This window comes from Psittacula echo (genome assembly GCF_963264785.1).
Source record: "Psittacula echo genome assembly, chromosome: 6".
Classification (NCBI taxonomy): Eukaryota; Metazoa; Chordata; class Aves; order Psittaciformes; family Psittacidae; genus Psittacula; species Psittacula echo.
Genome location: NC_137743.1, coordinates 29,927,833 through 29,942,934, shown reverse-complemented (window position 1 = coordinate 29,942,934; position 15,102 = coordinate 29,927,833). Strand labels below are relative to the sequence as shown.

At 38.3% G+C, this 15,102-nt stretch overlaps 1 protein-coding gene across 1 annotated transcript in view; it reads left to right on the top strand.

Moving 5' to 3' along the window:
- Positions 1-15,102, top strand: part of MYLK (myosin light chain kinase) — a gene marked incomplete at its 5' end in the record, with an annotated part of 215,674 nt that overhangs the window by 45,014 nt on the left and 155,558 nt on the right. The window lies entirely within an intron of this gene.

The following is a 15,102-nucleotide window of genomic DNA, read 5'->3' as shown; positions in this document are numbered from 1 at the left end:
ATTATTTACCTGTGCTTGTCTGGCCTCTGGGCTTTACCTTTGATTTTAAGTAGTCTAGGGCATCAAAATCCATGCATATTTATTGTTTCAGTCGTCATTATTAGCGTCCATAGAACACATCACTGTACTTCCATACAGCTAAAATGCACCCAACAGTGATGTAGTTGAAACATTGTGTCACTGATGTGGTAGGACAAAGGAGGCATGAAGAAGTAGTAAATAATTTCAGCAGTGTAAGTCAAGAAAGTATTGAGCATATTAAAAAAATTGAGGGACACCAACATAAGAAAGATGTGAACCTGTTGAAGCAAGCCCAGAGGAGGGTCATGAAGATGATCAGAGGACTGGAGCACCTCTCCTATGGAGACCGGGTCAGAAAGTTGGGATTGTTCAGCTTAGAGAAGAGAAGGCTCTGAAGATACCTTATAGTGGCCTTCCACTATCTATAGGGGCCTGCAAGAAAGCTGGAGATGGACTTTCTAGAAGAACATGTACTGACAGGACAAGGTAGAATGGGTTTAAACTGACAGAGGGGAGATATAGAATAGATATAAGGAAGAAGCTCTTTAATGCAAGGGTGATGAGGCACTGGAAGAGGTTGCCCAAGATTTTGTGGCTGCCCCATCCCTGGAAATGTTCAAGGCCAGGCTGGATGGGGCTTTAAGCAGCCTGGTCTAGTGGAAGGTGTCCCTGCCCATGGCAGAGGGGTTTGAACTAGATAATCTTTATGTCCTTTCCAACCCAAACCATTCTATGATAACTATGAAAAAAACCTCTAAGCTGAAAATGAATGTTTGCACCCTCAAAAAAACCCATAAGCAAACCAAACCAGAGCCTCGGGAAGCAGGAGATGAGCCTTTCAACAGAGTCCAATAGATTGAATACTGCCATGAAGACGTGCTGGGAAAGAAGATGATAAACATGGAGACTTGGAACTTCCCAAATCACTTCGCAATCTGCTGCTTAAGAACTGAGGAAAGGCATCATTTCATAGAGACCAAGGACAGTAATAGAACTGGGTCGTGCTTCTTACATAGAGTTGCTGTGTGTCTTCACTAAAGTCATTCAGAGTTCAGGTTTGAAGCTGGCTTGGTAAAGATGAGTGGGAGAGATTTAGCTGATGAAATAGACAAACCTCAAAAAACCTCCAAACCCCACACAAAATCCTAAAACAAACTGTGGCTTTAACAGAACTGTGGCTTCATTATGGTAGCCAGCAGCATGATACTGTGAAAAACTGGCCAAGCAGCAGCACATGGGCATGTGTGATTCAATTAAGAAGTAAATATTTTGCAGCACTTGTTTTAGCTGGGAAATGTGGAGACATGTTGACAGGGAAGGGATCCATGGCCAGTGGAAATAGTAGCGAAATGACTGTGGTTACTTGAAAAGTAGGAATGGCATTTGAGAAGTAGGGGCAGTCTTCCAGTGTTGTAACCTGTAACATCCTTATGCTATTACACTGTTGTATGGCACTGCTAGGCCTGGGTGATATGAACTCTGATGCTGTGGCACAGTAGGAGTTCCACTACAGAGCTCTCACTTGCTAAGCTTGCTAAGGTATTTGTGTTTTTACTGCTATCTTAGCTTCCTGTGCTATTGATCCTAGAGGTAGTTACTGAGGGGTTAGGATTTGCTGATACTTGTCAAAATATTGGAGTTGTTTACTGATACACACATCTAATCTATACTATATATTCATATGGTCTTATTTTTTTTTAATTACCTAATTTTTATTTCTCCATCTTCACAGCTAGATTCCTTAGAAACTATACCTGATGTTAAAAGAAACCATGACAAATCCTCATTCTGATGCCTTTAGATGTAATTTTGTTCTTGTTGAAATAGTTGGGTACTTACTCTGCTTGGTTTCTTTTCATGAGTGTTTATGCTCAAAAATCTTTTTCAATGATCAGTTATTTTGCATGTGATTTTGGAGGTATCTTTTAAAACTGAAGCCTAAGCATTCCATGATCAGCAGACCTGGATATGTATCATATGAGGTGCAAATATTCCAGGAATTTCCTCAGGAAGACTGATGAACTTTGTGTACCTTTCAATTTTCAGTGCAATGATTTCTATTCTCTATTTATTGGTTGTGGATATAGATTATTCTTATAATTGTCTTTTACTGTGAAAACACCATTTTAATAATCTCCATGAGAAAATAAAATTTTATGCAAGTGGCCAATTTGCGCTTTGCTAGAGTTGTGTTTATGCTATATCTGTTGGTCCCCTGTGAAAAGCAGTTTTCTGTCCTTCTCTCTTACCCCTTCAGTGCTGGCTTCTAACTTCATGATGTGGAGATATTTTGTCTAAAAGGAGATTTTTGTGGTTTGCAGAACTCTCATTCCAATTTGACACTTCCTGTGATGATTTCATATAGTAACTTTCTGGTTGTTCCTTGTACAGGAAAAAGGACTCTGCTTAAGTGGAAAATAGTATGGATTTTATTGATATTTTATCAAACCCCTTCCCTAAGCTTTATGCAAGTCTTTGAACTTTTTAATCTCATTTATACTAATCAAATACCCAGTTTCCCATTTCTCTTGTTATTTCCAAGTTAATTATGAGCCTTTCATTCATGAACACTTCCTAGGACTGAGGCATATTATTGCTTTTTTAATTGACAGATAACATCCCAAGGCACATTTGGTTTAGAGCTTCTCTGCAGAGTTTAAAAGTGCACCCAGTTCTAAATTGGTTTTCAGAGCCTGCAGAGCTCTATATTGACTACACAGAAGCCTCCTGGCAACTGCTCATAAATGAAGAGCTTACCTTGGACCTGGTTCTCCATTCAGGTCTCACTAAACAGACTGGCAGTCTTCCTACTACTTCAGCAAAATTTAAATGAGGCAACATTATTTTGTCTGTCGCCCACCTCAGAGATACTACTTGTGAAATGGAGTGTGTGACTGGAAACAAACCACAGAAGGTGTCTGGGTTCTGCCCGCTGTCCTCCATGGCTGAAATTGGTTGTCAGAATAAATTTGACAGAGAAATCAAATTTTAATCTCAATCATGATTTTGATATGCTAGCCTCTTAAGAGGTATAAGTATCTTTGTGGTGGTGGGAGCTATTTTAAGGGGAGGAGAAGGATCATTTGTTTAATCTATCATTAAAGAAGAAATCTGTTAGGAACTGCATGCAGAAGGAACTGAAAAGGGAATAGAGACAGCATGAACAATTTTTGTATATTCTAGAGGTATAAAAATAGAGGTAATGGGATGTGAAATGTGAGCAGCATTTGTAGAAGTAGTTTTTATCATATGTGGTTTTTTAAATCTTCAACACTTTATCTTAAAGTGGTGGGGGGAAAAAAGGCAGAGAATGCATGTCTCTGTTCCTAATATCAGTGTCACACATTTTTATTCACATCTGTGTAAACACTTGGATAACTGGCTTCTTTCTGACTTACTCACTTTCAGTATTGACATACAGAGCAGTTGCTGGGATCCCATATAAAGGAGAATTGCTCTAGACTGTCAACTAGACAGGTTGAGGCACTTGCGTGGGGAAAAATATAAAACACTTTGCAAACAAAGCTTAAAAAATGGGAACAGCACTGCTGGGAGGAATGAGTCTTCAACATGCAACTTTGTGGGTGCAAGTCAGTTGAAAGTGGTCAGCCATTCTTGCATTATTTGTCTGTTCTTATATGGGGTGGAAGAGGTAGGGTGTCAAAGAAAATATCCTGAAGTTCATTCAGTTAAAGCTGTAAAATCCAATGATGGAGCCATCATGATTCTCAACCATACTGCCAGTACAGCTGCCTTTGACAGCCTTCATCATATGATGATCATTATATTCTCTATGCCTGTGTGACTGTACTCTTCCTTGTTTCTCAGTGCCTTCCTGCACCTTCAGAGTTGTCTTTTTATTCTCCTGTTGGGTCTTTTTCCTTCTTATTCTTTTTTATTCATTTTTAATCTCAATTCCTTTTTTTTTTTTTTTTTTTTCCCCTCTGTTCTTCCGTTGTCAGGGATCATCTCTGCCTAGAAGTGGCATGAAATGGCATTCACCTTCCATCCTTCACTGCCTGTGAATCAGCCTAGGCCAGTTGCTCTCATTGTGGTAGACAAGTTGATGTGACTGACAGGATTTGTCCCTTAGAGAACATCTTCACAAGGTGCCTTGCTATGCCTTGCACAATTCTGGCCTTTTAAAAGGGGATAGGAAAACATTTGCTTTGTGTACATGGTGGAAAGGTTTTATTATTCCTACCACTTTTTCTCTGCTGATAAAGTAAATGCTGATATGTTCATTGAACATATATACTGTGTAAATAGGGGATGAGGATTGGATGAGGCCCAAATTTCATGAGAAGAGCCATTCTAACAAATTTCCATGCAGAAGAAGTAAAAAGGGTCCTTCTTGGGTTTGTCTCCCAGCTAGAAACAGGGCAGTCAGGACAGACTTGGATCTCAGACTGCGTCCAACCATTCTTCTGTTCATGCTAGCCCCACTGAAATGTGAAGAGGCTCCAAAACACCGTTTCATATTTGAATCTTTTTTTACACACTTCAAGGCTTGGAGAATGTGCATTGTGTGCTTTTGTAGAGCATATCTGAACAAATATGATGTGATCTAAGTAACTTGCTGCAACTCGAATTTACAAACCCTGTAAAAAGTATGTAAAAACTTTTTTATGCAGTAAGGTGTTTGAATGTAACAGGCCAATTTATGTTTGAAAATGGAAATGTCTTTAAAGGTACTGATTTTTTTGCATGTATGACCTACTCTCTACAATCTCAAATGAAAACAGTGTTCACTTGTTATCAGAAATGGACATTTGGCTGAGATTTGCAAACTGGTGCTTAAGTAAGATTAAGCCAGATTCTTTCTGTCTGCTGCCTCCTCACTAAGCTCCGTAACATTAATGATTTATATCTCAATATTGTTGTCATTTTCATAGGCTGATTTTTTTTTGCCTTATAACAGTTGTTTCTTTTCAGATTTAGTGTTCTCTACAGAATAAGAGTTGTCTTGCTGGCCCCTATCCAGCATATGAAAGCCCTGTATTGTAGTCCAAATTTGACATCAATTGTCAGATGAATCATACAGCCTTGTGTTGGAAGGGACTTCAGAAGGCAGTCCAGTCTTTCCCATGTCCAAGGCTAAATCAACTGTACATGTCATTCCTGACATACATTTGTATGGCTTCCAGCACCCAAGACCCCACAAACTTTGGGCAATCTCTTCCAGGACTTCTTCAATTCTTATTTATGAAACTTCTCCTCTAATGTGTGAATTGTCTATTGTACAATTAAAGCTTATAACTTCACATCTCATTTTCCATGTACATTGAAAATAAATTTGTCTTAATTTTCTTTGCAAGCTGTTAAGTGTTTGAATATAGTTACCACCTTAACTTCTCCACCTAGTGGGGCCCGTTTGGGGAATTATTCAGTTCAAGAATTTATAAAAATGCTACCACTTTTTTTGCTTGTTTCCAGAGTCTGCAGCTGGTTCAGGCTTGGAGTGCAGCATACAGCACTGGATGTGAAACCTTACTAGCTGTGAGAAAAGTAGACAGCTTTTCTTTCTTTCTATGCATAAAGACAGGAAGAAAGTCACAGGAAGCTGCCCTGTGTTAGATAGATAATGTGGTGTTGAGGGTGCTGTGGACCAACCATAAACTCATTCTCTCTAGTAGACAGTGCTTTATCCTGAAGTTTTGAGAGCTGTAGAAAAATTTCTTCTGCAATCTAATTGCAGATGTTCTTGTCAATGCTGTAACTGCCTAACTGGAACATCTTGCAGCAGTAAATTTTGCATGCAATCTAGTGCTCTTATGAAATACAACCAACTTTTTGTTAATGAAGAAAAAAGGTATTGTCATTGTATTTCCTCATCTTGGATCTAGGTTGTAACTTTCTCAGCAAGGTGGTGTTTCTGTTTGCTTTGCAGTGCCAAATACAGTGTTAAGGACTGACGTATAATCAATGATTCTTGGAGTTTGCTGGCTTGCATACATGAACAAACTGCTGTTTCCAGAAAAAATAAACTTGTAGGAGAACTTATGGGCTACGTATTCTGCTGATAGTTAATGGGACTTTTTAGAATGGAAGGCAGCACAGATTTTGGCCATGTGCAGAGAACCTCAGCATGAAGAACCAGTGGCTCTTTTAAACAAAGAACCTAATTCCTTTAGTATTAAGTATTTGCAGTGTAATTTGAAACTTAGTGATGTTTATCCGTGGCCCAGTCTATCTCTGGCTTAAGTCAATAGGTCTCTTTCCAACCTTACCCCAGGGTTCACACACCTCAGCCAGCAGAGTGCATGTGTTCATTTTCCCAAAAGGCATAGAACTTGGCAGACTTGGGTCTGTCTTTGGTTTTTGAATTCTGGCTGTATTTGAAACTAAAGCACAAAGCAAAATCTAGAAGCTAAAGATTCTGTGGTTTATGAACCACAAATCTTCCATGACTCACCTTTCATGCAATTTTACGGCCCTACTGGCTTGGAAATGGGCAATATCAATGGGCCACCTGCAACATCAAGGAAAGTTAATGTTGTGGTTAGTCTCTGAAACGTGGAACCCAAAAAGAAGAGGGGAAAAAAAACCCCAAAAAACAACCAAAGCCCCAACAGACAACTTCATTATAAACTGCTGATTTAGCATAATGTTCTGCCACTGAGACATTGCAAAAATAGGACTTTTCCATAAAAGATTTTACTTAAATGCCCTATGCTATCTTTCTGCAGAATTAAACAGAGTTAGCTCTGCTAGAAGCCTTGCTGAAAGCTGTACTCAGATAAAGGGAATTCCCTTACAAAATAAATAGGAAATAAGACTTTTTTAATTTTTTTTTTATTTTTTTCTGTCATTGGATCTCTGATACCTTGATTTTACGTTGTTTTTTTTTTTTTTTTTTTTTTTTTAAATTGTCTCCTAGCTTTATAGTCTTATACTAAATCACTGAAGCACTGAATCATTCTTCTTCCTCAATAGTGGGAAAGTCAATACATACAAATGACCTTTAAGGGCTTTAAGGTGCAAGATAGTGTGTAAGTGCTAAGTGTGGCTGTTATCAAAGCATTATTGTTGGGCTTGTGTATATTAAGTATTAAGGTCTGAAGCCAAAACTGCAGCTGCAAATTTGTGCTTGAATACTTGAAACTTCATGCTATTGTCAGCTTATGCTGACATGCTTCACCTCCACATGGTTGCCACTGGCACTGAAAGTTATTCTAGAGTTGCAAGTTACATTTCAAGAAGGTTTCAAGAGTCTATTCCAAATGTTTCACCCAAGTTCTCTAAAATCCATGGTCAGCTGGTATTCCCAGTTAAACTTCAGGTATTCTGTGGTGTTCAGTCACTGATGCACTTATGAGTTGGAGAGAGGAAACAGGATGGGAATTCTCATTTGCTGTGTGAAGATGACCTGAAACAAATGCCATCCCACTGATTTTTCTGCTACTGGCATCAGTATATGTCCTGAAAGCAGCACACCACTGGGAAAATGATTTTCCTTCCTGTAAAAATAGGAGCCGAGGTCCTGCTATTCAGCGATAAAGGTTATCCTACACCTAGAAATCTCCTCGAATTTTGGATGAACTTTGACACATGCATGTTTATTATAAACAGCAACTTCTACCAGTTATTTTCAGTACTTGTAAAGCATAAGATATAAGGTGTAAATAAAGTACACCTGTTTCTTGGCAAGTGGGATGTCTCTTCAGACATTATAAGAACATGGTCTGCATATCCTGAAAATCCTTCTTTAAGGACTAGAAAACGTATTATTAGAAGTTTGTTCTTTTATGAGGCCAGCAATCAAAGATGAAATTCAGATTAGGATTTTAGTTAAAACCTCCCCACGAATGAGGTGTTTGGATTTTGGTTTATATTGAGCATCAGAAATAGTCCTTTAAAGAAAAGTCAGCAGAATTTTATTGCCAGGACCTGCTGCTTTGTACACTGAGAGGCTTTCTGTAGGTCTTGGGGGTTTGTTTGGTTTGGTTTTTTGTTTGGTTGGTTGGTTTTGGGGTTTTTTTGGTTTTTTGTTTGGGTTCTTTTTGGGGGTGAGGGTGTAATGTTGCTTGTAAACCAGAGTTGTAGCAGGTTTTGAAGTCAGATTGAATTACCCTCCCCAGTGGGCTTCTATAAGGAAGCCACTTTGGAATCAGCAGGAACAAGTCCAGCTTGCATCCCATTTGCCATCTGGGTTTCCTGTGGTTTCAATTTGCTGCTATAACGTAATTCTTAGGTATAAAGGCTGTACTGAACCTGCTCAATGCATGTCAAATTTAGTTACTCGTATTTCTTCTAAGATAACAGCTGCAAAGAAGCTGTGTTTCTTGTGGTCTCTTCTGATTTACTGCTGCTTAATCTGATGTTTCAAATTAAACATGCAAGGTTTTGAGCCTTAAAATGTCATTGCATTCTTTTAAGATATATGTTCTGGTGCTTTGTCACGGGCATGCTTTTTCTTAAAGTTTAACACTCAGTGATTATGGAATAACTGAACAATGTAGCATGTCTGCTTATAATCAAGATGAGTGTATGTTATAAGGTATACATCCAGTTCTCTCTTTTTGTATGTTTTTCCACATCCTTTCTTGTACCTGATATACCTTTTTCAGCTAATTTAATATATCAATAAACCTTGAAGGTGCAACTGTGCAAGGACACATATCAGGACTCATGCTACACATGTTCTGTTGCAGCAAAATAACTACTGAGAGTAGGTGAAGTTAAGATATCGATACAAATCAAATGGGCCTGGTATCTTCAGTACCCTAAACAGCACTATTAAATCTAAGAAAATTAGAGGATGTTTACAACTGTCTGTATCTGCAAGAAAGTCACATCCTTGCTAGTGATTTATTTGGTAGGCAGCACAGAGGGCTAGGGAGGGCATAATTTTCTTTTTCCGTCATAAGAACATTTGGGTTTTTTTTTTCTTATGTAATTTATAAAAATAAAGGAGTTTCTTCTTTATCAGAGTCCACACTATCTTTGAATGTAGGTCACTTGGCATCATCTTGAGTTATTCTTTTGTAGAAGACCAGGATGAAATTTCTCACCCAGCTATGTGATTGTACCAAGGAAACAATTTCAGGTTAAAGCCCATGCTGAATTAGTTAAGCAAATATAATAAAAGCACCAAATGTATTGATTGGACAAATAGATTATCTTCTTACCTCTCTCTCTGACATGCTAAAAAGAATTCAGGTGTGTGTCACACAAGCTGTATGATAATACCTTTTTGTCCTTTTTTGTCAGCTGATTATTAATTGTGAAGTTTGTTCTTAGTCACATTAGATTAGCCAGTTCTACTTATGAACAGTAGCCACTGTCATGATTTGCATAATCAACACATATGAAGTCAGCACACAGAATCCCTGAAAGAATACGTAGAAAGTGTTGTCCTTTTTCTTTCAAGGATGCTATAGGAAATCTGCCACAAAACACTTCCATTCTCCTCTTATCTCAAACAGTGTAACCCAAACTCACAGAAGATATTGCACAGTGCTACGTAAGAAAATTAGCTAGCTTCATTTCAGAAATCTCCTACTTACATTGTAACTCAAACTCAATATCGCAGTCTTGTGTGTATCTCCTTTGGAGTTTGATGCTATTTCAATTTTGAAAACAGCCTGGAGTACGTAATTGTATCAGATTAAAACTTAGAGGCTGCAATAGTATTTTGTTAAAATGAGCACCTTGAGAGAGTTTAAACCTGTTCTTTCCTTTTTATGTGTACAAGCAAGATTCCTGCTAATGCAAAGCCTTGTGTTTGACTTGCTGAGTGTAAAATCCAAAGCACTGAAACTATGGGATTTGAAGAACTCGCTTACTTCTGGGAAAATCTTTGATGTGATGGTCCCAGATGAAATTGTAATTTAGTTTGGAATGTGTTTTGCTGTCACTTTAATGACCCTTAGCTTTAGCAGTTGACCTGTAATTCCCATCTGCATGGGACATCCCATCTGCATCTGCATGGGACGGTTCTGCAAATGCATATTGTGGGAACTTATCCAGGGATTTTACATGCATGGTGTTGCCAAAACTTAAGCTTGCAAAATTTCTGGATCATGGACTTGTGTGTAAAGATTTGGCATCTGATCCTGTTCCTACTGCCATGTGTAATAGTCGCTATCAAATTTTACTGGGAATTGGACATTTAGGGGTCTGGAGTGAAAACGTCTTGAAAACTGTTATGATGAAAGGGCTTTTCTAGAAACCAGGTATGCAGAAAATAAGTGAGAGGATGATGGTCATGTATGGATGAGATGTCAGAGGAAGAAACCCTAGTTGAGTCAGGACAGATACAAAATCTCACTTTATCCCATAGTGTCAGGACACATCTGGGGGCTTTGCTTGACCACAACACTTAGCAAGACCTACATATAGCAGTGTACAGGCACAAGAAGATTTGAACGTCATTAAAAATATGATTTGTGGACAGTACCCTATTGTTTCATTAGAAAAATTAAAGAGCTATTTCTCTTGTATTAATAGCATGTCCAGTTCAAATTTGTCCTACTTGCAACAGTATAATCTTGTTGCTATTCCTTTACCAGAGGCCAATATCTGTTATAATTTCTGGGTCTGAAGGAGAAGCTACCTGGAATAGTGTGGCTATGATTGGTGGGGTTACAAGTCCCTCGTTTCCTGTTCTCTTCTCATCTGCTAAATCTACAGATGACTTCATCACCTCTGCTGATCCTTTACTGTTCTCCCCACATGCTGCTTCTTGGATACCAGTAGCTGACAGGAGGCAGGATACTTCCTTGTGTGGTCTTGTAGGGCAAGATTGAAAAGATAGCCACAAGTCATTAGGGCTGCAAAAATCCATTTCTGTAGCTCTCTGGAGAATGCGTTCAGCTGCGGATTTATATAGAAGTATGTTAACTGCTTGTGAGTGCTTGTGGTAAAGAAAGAAGCTGTAGGAAAGAAAAGGGAAGCTGTCAGGTTTAGAAATCAAAGAAACTTTTTAAGTACTGAAGGTTTTGAAGCAGAATGGATAATATTTAGTGCCTAGGAAAACTGTGCTGAATTCAATGATCTGTGTAAGAGAATAAATTTTACCTAGTGCTTTAAATGTGCGCTGTTTGAAAACACCCCTTTCCCCCCCAATGATTTCTTAAAAAAGAAAGCTATAATGAGATACAGCTTTCTGTAAGCTCATGATGATTTTGTGCTTTTTGTTAGTTATTCTATTTATGTAGGCATATTACTGTAGCCTGACTCCCACCGTCTAATACAGTTATCCTCACTGCACTTCTTTGTGGTAAGGAAGAGCAATAATCCCCATTTTACAAATGGGGAGTCATGGCAAAGAGAGGCTTAGTGCCCTGCCTGAAGTCATGCAGGCAGCCCAGTTAAGGAGCAGGGAATTCAACCAGGACTTCTAAACAGCAGACAAATGCTCCAGCCCCTGGGCTGTCTGTCCTTTTACTCCTACATTTAAAAGAGCTCAAAAGGTTCTATCCAGACTCCAGAGATGGTTCAGAGGTTATTGAAGGCAGTCTGGTTAAAATGACAGAATAGCTGGACTAGGTAAAAATGTGCCACTTAGGTGCAGAGTTGCAGTATTAGTGAGCCAAATAAAGGCTTTTTCAGCTGGCAGCTCTGGTTTCCTCTCAATTGTGTGAGCTTGCTCTCTCATATGGACACACATGCTCTCTGCAACTCAGTTCTGCCTCGGAGGAAGGACTTGGTAATAGGAAATTAGTATAATTAAATGGTTATGTAGGAAGCTGGTGGTAAGTATTTACTTATATAAAGTAAGTGGAGGAGAAAAAACTGTGAGGTGGATTTCTTAGTGTTTGCTTTTTGGGGTTTATTTTTGTGAGGAGAATATTGAGTGACAGAGGTTTGTTCTCAGTAGAAAATGCTTGAGAAGCACTAGTCTGCTTTGGTATTAGAAAGATTAGAGAGCACACTGTGAGAATTTGTAAGGATTTATGTGCTTTTTAGAAAGGATTAAGAATAAAAAAGTCCAGATTAGAAATGCTGTCTAACCACATCACTACCCTGCATGCCTGCATTTGCATGGTGGTTTGCTTTTATGTTTAATACCACAATATTTGTATTGCAACTTCAGTTACAGTTGGTTTTGTTTAAGGACCATGGTCTAGGTGCACACAGCATGTGAAATTGATTGGTATGAGTTCATGTAGTATTCTTGAAATCTTACTCAGCAGCGAGTCTGAAATACCTAAGAAAAAGATTTTAAGGATAGGCTCATTCTGAAAAGTTGCTTAAATAAAACAAAACAAAACAATTCAGATACATTCCATTACTTTTAAGTGTCTGCTTTCTCCTTTTCTACCAAATTTTAAGCTTGTACAAGATTTGTTCTCTGGGACAATTATTTCTTTAAAATATTTGGATGTGGTGCTTCCAGAGTAACCTCAGACTGCACAACATGGAATTATTTATTTGTTTAGGAAGTAATTGCTGAACATCCTGTAGGCTGAAAAATATACTTCCTAATTATTTACTAGAAACATCTTCAGCACACATAGCTAATTAAAGTCAGATTACTAAATGGGGGAGATTAGAGGCTTGCATTTCTAGAAAGCTGCTTATGCTGATTTGAACTAATATTCATTTGTAAATTCAACCCCATTTAGACATTTTATTTAGAAAAACAAATCCGTGAAAGATGTACCTATGGAACAGACTAGCTATTTGGCTTGGACTTTACAGTCTCAGTGGCATCAATTTGTTGACATGTTTTAGCATGTTACGGATATTTTTTTCTTTCTATGCTCCCATTCCTTTTTTTTTTTTTTTTTTTTAATTTTTACAAAATTTATATTATTTTTTTCTTTTTTCCTCTTATCCTTATTCTTCCTCTTGTCCAATTTTTTGGCTTGTTTCTTGTTTCCTGTTTCCCATTTTTCTTTTTTCTCTTTTCCCATTTTTCTTTTTCCCCTTTTTTCCTTTAATCTTTTCTTTCTTTTCTTATTTCTTCCTTTTTCTCTTTTTCATTTTTCTTTCTTCCCCCTTCTCCCTCCTCTCTTTTCTTTGTCTTTCTTCTCCTCTTCCATTTCCCCTCTTCCCTCCAGAGCCACAGGACTTTTCATTAAATGCTCTCTAGATACACCTGAGCCCAATGATTATTGGAGGATGAGTGTTATGTTGAACAGTGTCTTTTCTAGGCATGTGCTGTTGGCTCTGTTTCAGATAATTGGTGAATTTGCTCTTGTAGCATTCTCAGTGTGGAGATTTCTGTGCGTAAGCAGGTGTTATGCCAGATATGTTCCTTAAAGTCAACCTGCAGAAGCAGTGTATTGTCCCTAAGCACAGACGCTTGAGCATTTTGTCCCTACAGAGTAGTCCTGTGAGCATCTGTAGAGTTATATTTAGTTTTCTCTTGTTGTTTCAGCCGTTGTAATGGCAGTGATCAAAAATTAGTTCCATTTGCATGGGTGAATATCAAGTTTGAATTGGATTCTGGATATTGGTTGTTTTGTTTATAATTTTACTACTCTTACAGTATTGTTTTTAAAACAAAATCAGGTGGTATGTGCTTTTTTTGATGTTGTTTTGGTTTTGTAAATTCCCTGTAAAGTCGATACAGATGTATGTGGAAGGACAGGTTTTGTCACTGGCTTCTTATGGAATCAAATGCATTACAATGTCTTCAGACTGGAGAAGATTTTCTTAGCACCTGTATTTGTACCATGTTATTGTCACTACTGTTGGTCTGAAGAATTTATTGTTGGCTTGTATTGGCAGACTGACTTGTTAGTTAAGTTTCATAGCTAGAGAAGACATTGCAGATTTTGGCATTTATAGGCTATGGAAACGTACTTTAGTACAGGAGAACATCATGTGGGAAATCTATCATTATCTCAACACTTCATGCCCCACGTTGGACGCCAAAAAGAACTGTCGTGCTTTAAGCCCAGCCAGCAACCCAGAACCATGCAGCCGCTTGCTCAGTCCCCCTCACCTCCCTCCCCTCTCTCCCGCAGGGATGGGGAGGAGAATCGAAAGAATGTAACTGCCACAGGTTGAGGTAACAGTCCAGTAACTAAGGTATAACACAAATCACTACTGCTGCCACCAATAATAATAATGATAAGAGAAACAACAAGGGAAGAGAATACAGCCACTCACTACTCGCCGACAGATACCCAGCCCGAACCAAGCTGTGATCTAGCCCTTCCAGGTAGCTGTCTCCAGTTTATATAGTGGGCATGACATGGTGGTATGGAATACCTCTTTGGCTAGTTTGGGTCAGGTGTCCTGCCTCTGCTTCCTCCCAACTTCACCTCCTCCCTGGCAGAGCATGAGACTCACAAAGTCCTTGGTCAGACCAAACATGACTTAGCAACAACTAAAAACATCGGTGTTATCAGCGCTGTTCCCAGGCTGAAGGTCAAAAACACAGCGCTGCACCAGCTACTAAGAAGGAGAAAAATGACTGCTACTGCTGAACCCAGGACAGAGATAAAACTGAAGATTGAGTAGTTAGTTGAGCATGTCAAAAAGTGAAGATGATCTGTGGAAAAGAGAAATTCAAGGAAGCACTTTAAGAATGAGGACAGAAAAAAAGAAAATTACAAATAAACCCTAAAATGGGATTTAGGCCAATTTAGAAGTGGCAAGCAGATACAAAATTATCAATGTCACATACTAAAAGTGACAAAAGATCACACTTGATATTTATGGCAGTTTGAGATTTGAAAAATGTTTGTTATTGATGTGCAAATTAAAATTAAGTTTAGAAGTATGCTGGCAAATACAGACTTAGTAAGCATCAGCTTACAGCTGTGTCATTGATTCAAGGTCTGCTGGAATAAACTAGAGTTTTAGCTGAGTGGAGAACTGAATTTGGAGGCTTCCTTAATGAGAAAACAATTAATTGAAAGAATAATTCTCTCACTTTTTCGGGCAAATGGTTGTTATTTGCAGTGATGATAGCTGTGTGCATACAGAATGTAACTGATATCTTGGGAGGATTTGCCTTCTAAACCATAGTTTAATTGATTTTTTTTTTTTTTTTCTGGTACAAATTGAAGTTTCACTGTTTACTCAAGTATTATTTATTTTAACCAGATGAATAAATACAGAGTCTGTCATGGATTGGTGTGTATGGCAGAGGGTTATGACTGAAAACTCAGTGATCTT